The following is a 9,404-nucleotide window of genomic DNA, read 5'->3' on the forward strand; positions in this document are numbered from 1 at the left end:
TATATAACATGATGGTATCATTCAAAAATACCAAGATTTTAAAGATTTTGACCAGTAGCGGTCACCCAGTGCAGCCTGCACTCCCCTGCACCCCCTAGAGATGCCACTGGCACCAGCTTACACAGATTTGTCTCCATGCAGCTCTGCTCTGACCACAAGCCCTGAAAAGATCCTGCACAGCCCAAAAGTTATCATGTAAACATCCAACGTGCAGGACAACCTATCCAGAGATGCTCCTTCCTTTATCATTATTTCTCATTCTTGTAGCAGGGGAATCTTCCTGAGATCATTTAAAGCAGCTATGATTTTGTGTCTAAAAGTAATCGCAGTTACCAGGAGAAAACACACGGGTCATATTCCCAAGAGAGAATTGCACAGCAACCAGAAAGTATGCTCTGTTTTCCTAAATGGATCATTAGAAAGTTTAGGCCAAAGTAGTTACTGCATTGAGCCATTTTTGTTTTTAGCCATTCCTGTGTCCTGAACCTCCCCATCCCACATAGATCTGTGCACTTTATTAAAATTAACTCTGTGTGTTTAAGGACTAATTTGAGGGCTAATTTCCCCAGAGACTCCAATTATCCTTTTAGTTATTTACTTATTTATTGGATCACTACAAGGGTAATGAGAAAAGAACAATGCACTCTTCGTCTGGTGAACAGTGAGTGGCTCATAATAGTGACCTCTAAAAAATTCTTGTTTGGGGAGACTATTGCATACATATTACACCCCTTTTATAGAGCAAGGGCTGCTAGAGTTGCTCTGTTGAATGAAGATTTGCACCCCCAACTTCTTTCTAGTATACAGGTGGTTTCCTCCGGTCATTTGCAATGTGCTTGCAGGAAACCACAAAGATGATGCCAAGAGTTACTTCAGTTTGTTTGTGTCAGAAAACTGACTCAAATGTGTATCCATCACTGGCCTGCTGCAGCATCTAGTGGTTCATGTGTGAATGAGCCATCTGATGAAGAAAAGTGACATCAGGTTGATGGTGAGGTGTTTGCAAGGGATGCCCTCTGGTTTCTCAAGAATAGATGGATTACCAGGTAAGAGAATGAGCAGTGTTTATTTATGACTGTGGTAGTGAACAGTTGATCAAAACACTTTTTTTTTTACATTGCCCTTCCTTTAAAGTGCTCACGGTGGTTATGTCATTTCTCCCCTCCTTTAGTCCTCACAACAACCCACAAGGTAGGATGTCTGAGAGATAACGACTGGCCCAAGTCACTCAGGAAGCTTCATGGCTGGGGGGGGGGGGGTTTGAACCTGAATCTTCCAGGCCTAATTCCAACTTCCAAACCACCATACCATCCTGGCTCACAGGAGAACATGCAAGTTACATTAAATGTGTAGTTTGGACCTATGGACAGAGGTATAATGCTCTGCCCCTGCACCTGGGGCAGTAATGTCACTTCCAGGTTCTCCACAGAAGAGGGAGTGCTCACTGTGATGAGGAACACCCTGTTCCTTCTCCTGCGGAGGCTTCCCTTTCAAAGAAATAAAAGAGGGCAAAAAGCTGCCAGCACCTCCTCCATAATTAGGGCGGAGCTTGAGGGGCAGTCATGCACCCCCCTTTGATGCAGTGCATGGGACATGTGCCCCTCAGGCTCTACTCAGTTTAAGCCTCTTCCTATAGGGGTTTTAAAAAAACATAAATACCAGGACATGGAGACTGTTTCTGATTGAATCTGCAGTGTGCAAGGAAGCTGTACAGTATTGAAAAGTTCCCTTTCATATTCAAAACTTCGTATTTAAAACTTTAAAAGTATTTTAAAAGGAGACCAGATTTTGTCACATGTTAAATGACTGTGCCTTAGAGCAGCTAGTCATGGAGCCCACCAGAGGACAGGTGACTCTGGATTTAATATTGTGCGGTACTCAGGACCTGGTTAGAGATGTCAGTGTTACTGAGCCATTGGGGAACAGTGATCATGCTGTGATCTGTTTCAACATGCACGTCGGGGGAAGAATACGGGGCAAATCTCTCACAAAACCCTTGACTTCCAACGAACGGACTTCCCTCAAATGAGGAGGCTGGTTAGAAGGAGGTTGAAAGGAAAGGGAAGGTAAAAAGAGTCCAATCTCTACTGAGTGCATGGAGGTTGCTTAAAACAACAGTAATAGAGGCCCAGTGAAAGTGTATGCCACATAGGAAGAAGGGCTCCACTAAGTCCAGGAGGGTGCCCACATGGCTAACCAGCCAAGTTAGAGAGGCTGTGAAGGGCAAGGAAGCTTCCTTCCATAAATGGAAGTCTTGCCCTAATCTGGAGAATAAAAAGGAACATAAACTGTAGCAAAAGAAATGCAAGAAGGTGATAGGAAGGCCAAGATAGACTATGAGGAACACATGGCCAGCAGCATTAAGGGGAATAATAAAAGCTTCTTCAAATATGTTAGAAGCAGGAAACCCACCAGAGAAGCAGTTGGCCCTCTGGATGGTGAGGGAGGGAAAGGGGAAACAAAAGGAGACTTAGAGATGGCAGAAAAATTAAATGAGTTCTTTGCATCTGTCTTCACAGCAGAAGACCTCGGGCAGATACCGCTGCCCGAATGGCCCCTCCTGTTGAAGGAATTAAGTCAGATAGAAGTTAAAAGAGAAGATGTTTCAGACCTCATTGATAAATTAAAGATCAATAAGTCACTGGACCCAGATGGCATCCACCCAAGAGTTATTAAGGAATTAAAGAATGAAGTTGCTGATCTCTTGACTAAGATACACAACTTGTCCCTCAAAACGGCCACGGTGCCAGAGGATTGGAGGATAGCAAATGTCACACCTATATTTAAAAAGGGAAAGAGGGGGGACCTGGGAAACTATGGGTCAGTCAGCTTAACATCTATACCAGGTAAGATGGTGGAATGCCTCATCAAAGATAGAATCTCAAAACACATAGACGAACAAGCCTTGCTGAGGGAGAATCAGCATGGCTTCTGTAAGCATAAGTCTTGCCTCACAAACCTTTTAGGATTCTTTGAAAAGGTCAACAGGCATGTTCGAAATGGTTCCTCACCAAAGGCTACTGAAAAAGCTCCACAGTCAGGGAATTAGAGAACAGGTCCTCTCCTGGATTGAGACCTAGTTGAAGACCAGGAAACAGAGAGTGGGTGTCAATGGGCAATTTTCACAATGGAGAGAAGTGAAAAGTGGTGTGCCCTAAGGAACTGTCCTGGGACCAGTGCTTTTCAAACTCTTCATAAATGACCTGGAGACAGGGTTGAGCAGTGAGGTGGCAAAGTTTGCAGATGACACCAAACTTTTCTGAGTGGTGAAGACCAGAAGTGATTGTGAGGAGCTCCAGAAGGATCTCTCCAAACTGGCAGAATGGGCAGCAAAATGGCAGATGCATTTCAATGTAAGTAAGTGTAAAGTCATGCACATTGGGGCAAAAAATCAAAACTTCACATTGTAATGGAAGATCAGAAGATCATCAGGTGGATGATGTGGTGTTGACAGCGATTCCCTGTTTTGACAGCTGTTTGACAGCTCTGGGAAGGGCAGGGCTGGCTCCACAGCTGTAATCAATCAAGGCCAATGGAGACTCTGATGGACACCTGAGCTTCATTTGACCTTGATGAGACTTTGAATGGACTGAAGAGATGGCTCAGCTGAGCCTAACTTGGACTTCTCACAGCTGAGCTGGATTTGGATTTAACAAGGGGCTGCAGGATAAAAGGCAGCTTCAGAAGGAGCAAAGGGCTGGTCAAGCAGGACGCTGACCCAGCCGGAAGCCGGACGCTGACCAAGAGGGCTACCTGACCCAGACCTACAGGAAGAGAGGACTGCCAGGACCCTGCTGGAGGAGACACACTGCTGGAGAGGAGGAACTCTACTGCAGAAGACTGGACTGTGTTTTGGAGACGGATTGGACTTGGAGGCTTCAGACGTTACCCCCGGAGTTAAGTGGAGTTTTGGGGAGGGAAAGCCTCTGGACAAGGGGACTTGCAGGGAGTGGCTGTGTTTGTAGCAATAAATTCTTGTTATTTGCTATAGATAAGGAGTTCTGTGTTCATTCCATTGCACACTGCAGCTGTGCTTCTTGGAAAAGGAGGGTGTTAATTAGCCAAAAAGCGGGCATTAAAAGGGAGTTGGGATATTTGGACGGGACAAATTGCCGTGGTCGGCAGGAGTCGAGAATTTGGCAGAACAAATTGGTACCAGGAGTGGGGTTCGAAGCCTGAGGCAATTAATACTACAAGACACAGGTGTGTGCAAAGGAATGAACTCCTTTTGGGTCTGGGATATGGAGCCCCTAGTAAAGGACATGTACATTTCTGCTGTGTTTTTAAATGCATGGAGTGTGCTGGGAATGATATGGACATTAATAATGGCACTTGTCCATATCTGGAAGGTTGGTAAGTTTGTGTTCTCCTATTTGAGGAAACTCTGGGTGCCAGGTGGGGATTGTTCGGCGGAGATGCAGTATCTAAAATGGGAATTGCATAGGCTGAATGGGTTAATCTGTTGTTTAAAGGAACAGAATACAGCTTATGCTGAAGCCTTGGCAAATGCCCAAAAGCAGATAAGGGTAGCGGACTGTCTTAATGAGGCTCTCTTAGCCTGGTTGGCAGAGCTCAAGGAAGAACTTAAGGCAGAGGTAAGGGAGGAGCGCAAGCATCCTAGCCGGTATGCAGGCCTCTTACAGGCTGATAGTAGCACTGGTCTGGACGCTAGTATGAAAGCTCCAGCCAGACAAGGGAAAGGTGAAGGGGCACAGCCTGTAGTTCAGGCACACCCCCTTGTAACAAAAAAGGGAAGAGGACTAGGGCAACTGGAGGATATGCCCAGTGAAGGTACACTGAAGCCTAAAGCCTGGAATAGTAAGGAAGGGATGGGTACCCCCAGGACGGGGGAGAGGGTGCCTGCAGGAAAGACCCTGGTTAAGAAACCTCTGCATGCACCTGGACAAAAGGTTCCCAGGTGGAAGATCTGGGCAGACCTGATAGATAGAGGGGTGCCCAGGGAAAAGATAGATGGGCTCCCTACTCCAGAGTTGTATAAACTCTGGGAAGAGGGGAAAGGGAAGAGGAAGGCCCAGGTGAGGCAAACCATGCCCACCAATACTGGTGTAGGGTCAGATATGGACCTCATTAACCCCTCTGGAGGAGGATCGCATTAACTTGGGGATTGATCTTGGGCCCCACCGAGGAAGATGTGCAGCAGGGGCTAGTCACCCTAGTGAGGCACATGAAGGCCCAAGGGTGGGAAATTACTCCTGCAAAGATTCAGGGACTGGCTCATCAAAGTCCAGTTCCTAGGGGTGGTATGGTCTGGATCTGTGAGGCACATTCCAGACAGGGTGCTGAAAATTACACTGGTGATGCTCCACTTGTGAGTTTTTTTTCTTGCAGGACTGAAAGGAAACCACCCTCGGAAAAGGAAAATAGCGATGGACCAAAACAAGAGGAATCACTGGAACACCAAGGGGTGGATTGTAATGGAAGATCAGAAGATCATCAGGTGGATGATGTGGTGTTGACAGCGATTCCCTGTTTTGACAGCTGTTTGACAGCTCTGGGAAGGGCAGGGCTGGCTCCACAGCTGTAATCAATCAAGGCCAATGGAGACTCTGATGGACACCTGAGCTTCATTTGACCTTGATGAGACTTTGAATGGACTGAAGAGATGGCTCAGCTGAGCCTAACTTGGACTTCTCACAGCTGAGCTGGATTTGGATTTAACAAGGGGCTGCAGGATAAAAGGCAGCTTCAGAAGGAGCAAAGGGCTGGTCAAGCAGGACGCTGACCCAGCCGGAAGCCGGACGCTGACCAAGAGGGCTACCTGACCCAGACCTACAGGAAGAGAGGACTGCCAGGACCCTGCTGGAGGAGACACACTGCTGGAGAGGAGGAACTCTACTGCAGAAGACTGGACTGTGTTTTGGAGACGGATTGGACTTGGAGGCTTCAGACGTTACCCCCGGAGTTAAGTGGAGTTTTGGGGAGGGAAAGCCTCTGGACAAGGGGACTTGCAGGGAGTGGCTGTGTTTGTAGCAATAAATTCTTGTTATTTGCTATAGATAAGGAGTTCTGTGTTCATTCCATTGCACACTGCAGCTGTGCTTCTTGGAAAAGGAGGGTGTTAATTAGCCAAAAAGCGGGCATTAAAAGGGAGTTGGGATATTTGGACGGGACAAATTGCCGTGGTCGGCAGGAGTCGAGAATTTGGCAGAACACACATATAGGCTGATGGGTTCTTAGCTGTCTGTGACAGATCAGGAGAGAAATATTGGGGTGGTGGTGGACAGGATGATGAAAGTGTCAACCCAATGTGTGGCGGTAGTGAAGAAATAATAATAATAATACAGGTATTTCTATACCGCCTTTCTTGGTCCTCAGATTTCTCCTCGGACTTTATTCAAGGCGGTTTACATAGGTAGGCAATTTTTAAATCCCTGTAGGGATTTTTACAATTTGAAAGGTTCTATCTTTCAAGAAACCACAACATTCAGATGTTTCTTTCACTGATCTGGTTGCACATTCTGGCCTCCATCCTCCCACACTCAGAGCAGAAGTAATAACTCAGCTCAGCTTGTCAGCTGCTTCAAGGTCACATGGTGCTGGTGGCCTCGAACTGGCAACCTTTGGATGTTATCTTCAGGCAAATGGAGGCTCAACCCTCTAGACCAGACCTCCTGCCCAAAGGAAGAAGGCCAAATCTATGCTTGGGATCATTAGAAAAGGTATTGAGAACAAAATGCCTAATATTATAATGCTGTTGTACAACTCGATGGTAAGAACACACGTAGAGTATTGTGTCCAGTTCTGGTTGCCACATCTCAAAAAGGACATAGTGGAAATGGAAAAGGTGCAAAAGAGGGCAACTAAGATGATTACTGGGCTGGGCCACCTTCCTTATGAGGAAAGGCTATGGCGTTTGGGCCTCTTCAGCCTAGAAAAGAGACGCCTGAGGGGGGACATGATTGAGACATACAAAATTATGCATGGGAAGGGTAAAGTGGATAGAGAGGTGCTCTTTACACTCTCACATAACACCAGAACCAGGGGACATCCACTAAAATTGAATGTTGGGAGGGTTAGGACAGACAAAAGGAAATATTTCTTTACTCAGCATGTGGTTGGTCTGTGGAACTCCTTGCCACAGCATGTGGTGATGGCGTCTGGCCTGGACACCTTTAAAAGGGGATTGGACAAGTTTCTGGAGGAAAAATCCATTACGGGTTACAAGCCATGATGTGTATGTGCAACCTCCTGATTTTACAAATGGGCTATGTTAGATGCAAGGGAGGGCACCAGGATGCAGGTCTCTTGTTATGTAGTGTGCTCCCTGGGGCATTTGGTGGGCCGCTGTGAGATACAGGAAGCTGGACTAGATGGGCCTATGGCCTGATCCAGTGGGGCTGTTCTTATGTTCTCATTTAAAACTTCGTTCTGCAGTCCTGATGAACATGTAAATGGAAATTTTGTTCCTAGGGTTAATAGATCCATTTTGTTGGGATGACTGCAGAAGGGAATGGATTAAATACCCCTCCTGCCTGTGCGGTGGGCCTAGTCCTGATCGTCTGCCTGACAGCTGCTATATAAATTTACACAAACACCCAGAGCCAAACTGTATTGAATGCAACATGTAGTTTGTTTCACAGACAGCTGCCTCAACAAAACTCCAACAGAAGCATTCCTTGAATATGTGGAGTCAAAGCAGAAGCCTGCTGGATAGCCACACCCTGTGCCAACGCATGCACCAATCATACCCCTGGAGCCCCCACATTCAAAGCCCATCTGAATGCAAAGAGAATTTTTCTGCATGATTTGCAACCTATGCGCCTCATTTGGACGCATTTGGCTGGAATTTGCACCTATGCGCCTCATTTGTAGCCACAGAACTATGTGCAGCGCATGTGACTGCCAAGATTATAAGTGAGCAGGATGCAAACCAAATCGCTTTTGAGCTATAAAACACATTTGTTTCAGCACCTAAAAGCTACAAATGAACATTTATGGAAGTGCTTCATTTGTAACTGTGCATTTAAAGTAATAGCAGGCACATATCAGAGCTAGGCATAGCTTAGGCTTGGACATACAGGAGGGTAATGGTCATGTCTTAAGGCTCTGTGAACTGTTGACTGAGAGGCAACTGTGTCTGAAGATGACTCTGCTTCCGATCACTCTGTCTTTCTTCAACAAGTTAAAGCACAATCTTCAAAACATTACTCTGTGGGTGCAGAGTTGTTGTTGTTTTTTAAATGGGAAAGCGAACTATAGAATTCACTGGTGCTTGATCTGTAAAAGTGGCTTCAAAAGTACTGTGAATGAACTCCACTCAACACCAACCATTCAGTTCAAACCAGTATGTATCTAAAAAGGATAGATGCAAACGAATAATGTACCTATTGGGCTAATTAGGGCCCGCCCACCCACTCATGAGGGTGACAGAGGCAGTTGTTGTGGGCAACAGATTGGATGGGGGCTACCACCATTGCTTCTCCTCTTCCCACTTCCTGTATTGGAAAAGTAAGCAGGAGATGGAACAGATGGAGTAATGTGGGAGTAATGTGGGTTAGAGCCCCACATCCAGTGACGTAGCTAGAGGGGGTGCAAAGCATGAAGTTCTGCAGGGAGCCTCACCGCAACGTGGAGGCGACCCCTCCCCTTCAGAGTCATTCCAGGTGGGGGGAGCAAACCAGAGGCTAATGTCTCCCACCACCCGGAATGACTCTGAAGGGGAGGGAGAGGAGCTGCCTGCTCGCTGCGGTCAGGCTCCCTGCAAAACTTAGTGCTTTGAACCCCCTCTAGCTGCAATACTGCATGATGTTCTTTGGCAAAAGAGTAGCAGGCTGGCGTGGCCGCGCTTCCACTGGAATCCTCAGCTAAATTTATGTTAGCATAGGTTTCCTGACCAGGAAGAATGCACATAGACACCTGTGCTGGTTGGCAACCTTCAGTCTCGAAAGACTATGGTATAAGCCTACAGCACCCGATATTCCCAGGCGGTCTCCCATCCAAGTACTAACCAGGCCTGACCCTGCTTAGCTTCTGAGATCAGACAAGATCAGGCATGTGCAGGGTAACAGTGCAGGGTAACATCTGTGCTATGGCTTCAGAATTTAAAAAACAAACTCGGAAGCTGAGGATAGCATTTTCCATTATGTAGGCCATTATGGAGTGACCTATTTGTCAGAAGAGGAAGAAGGGGGAAAATATCCAGTATCTGCAAATGCTATAATCATGAAAAAATAGCATTTGCCTACCCTAGCTAAATGCATCGACATCGTCCCTGCTGCTATAGAGTCTGCCCAGCAGGTGACAATGGGGCAGATTGCATGTGTTCTGAAACAAGCATTTTCATGGTAACCCCTCATTGCATAATTCTGCTACTAAATCTCATCATTAGCTGCAGGATTTTGTTGACTAGCCAAAGATTTTAAGCAACTATCTTCCACCTAAGA

The 9,404-nt window shown here is 46.4% G+C and overlaps 1 pseudogene; it reads right to left on the reverse strand.

Moving 5' to 3' along the window:
• Positions 1 to 8,920: 8,920 nt before the first annotated feature.
• Positions 8,921 to 9,036, reverse strand: LOC136646326 (5S ribosomal RNA; annotated as a pseudogene).
• Positions 9,037 to 9,404: the final 368 nt, after the last annotated feature.

The sequence above is a fragment of the Tiliqua scincoides genome, chromosome 3 (assembly GCF_035046505.1).
Source record: "Tiliqua scincoides isolate rTilSci1 chromosome 3, rTilSci1.hap2, whole genome shotgun sequence".
Classification (NCBI taxonomy): domain Eukaryota; kingdom Metazoa; phylum Chordata; class Lepidosauria; order Squamata; family Scincidae; genus Tiliqua; species Tiliqua scincoides.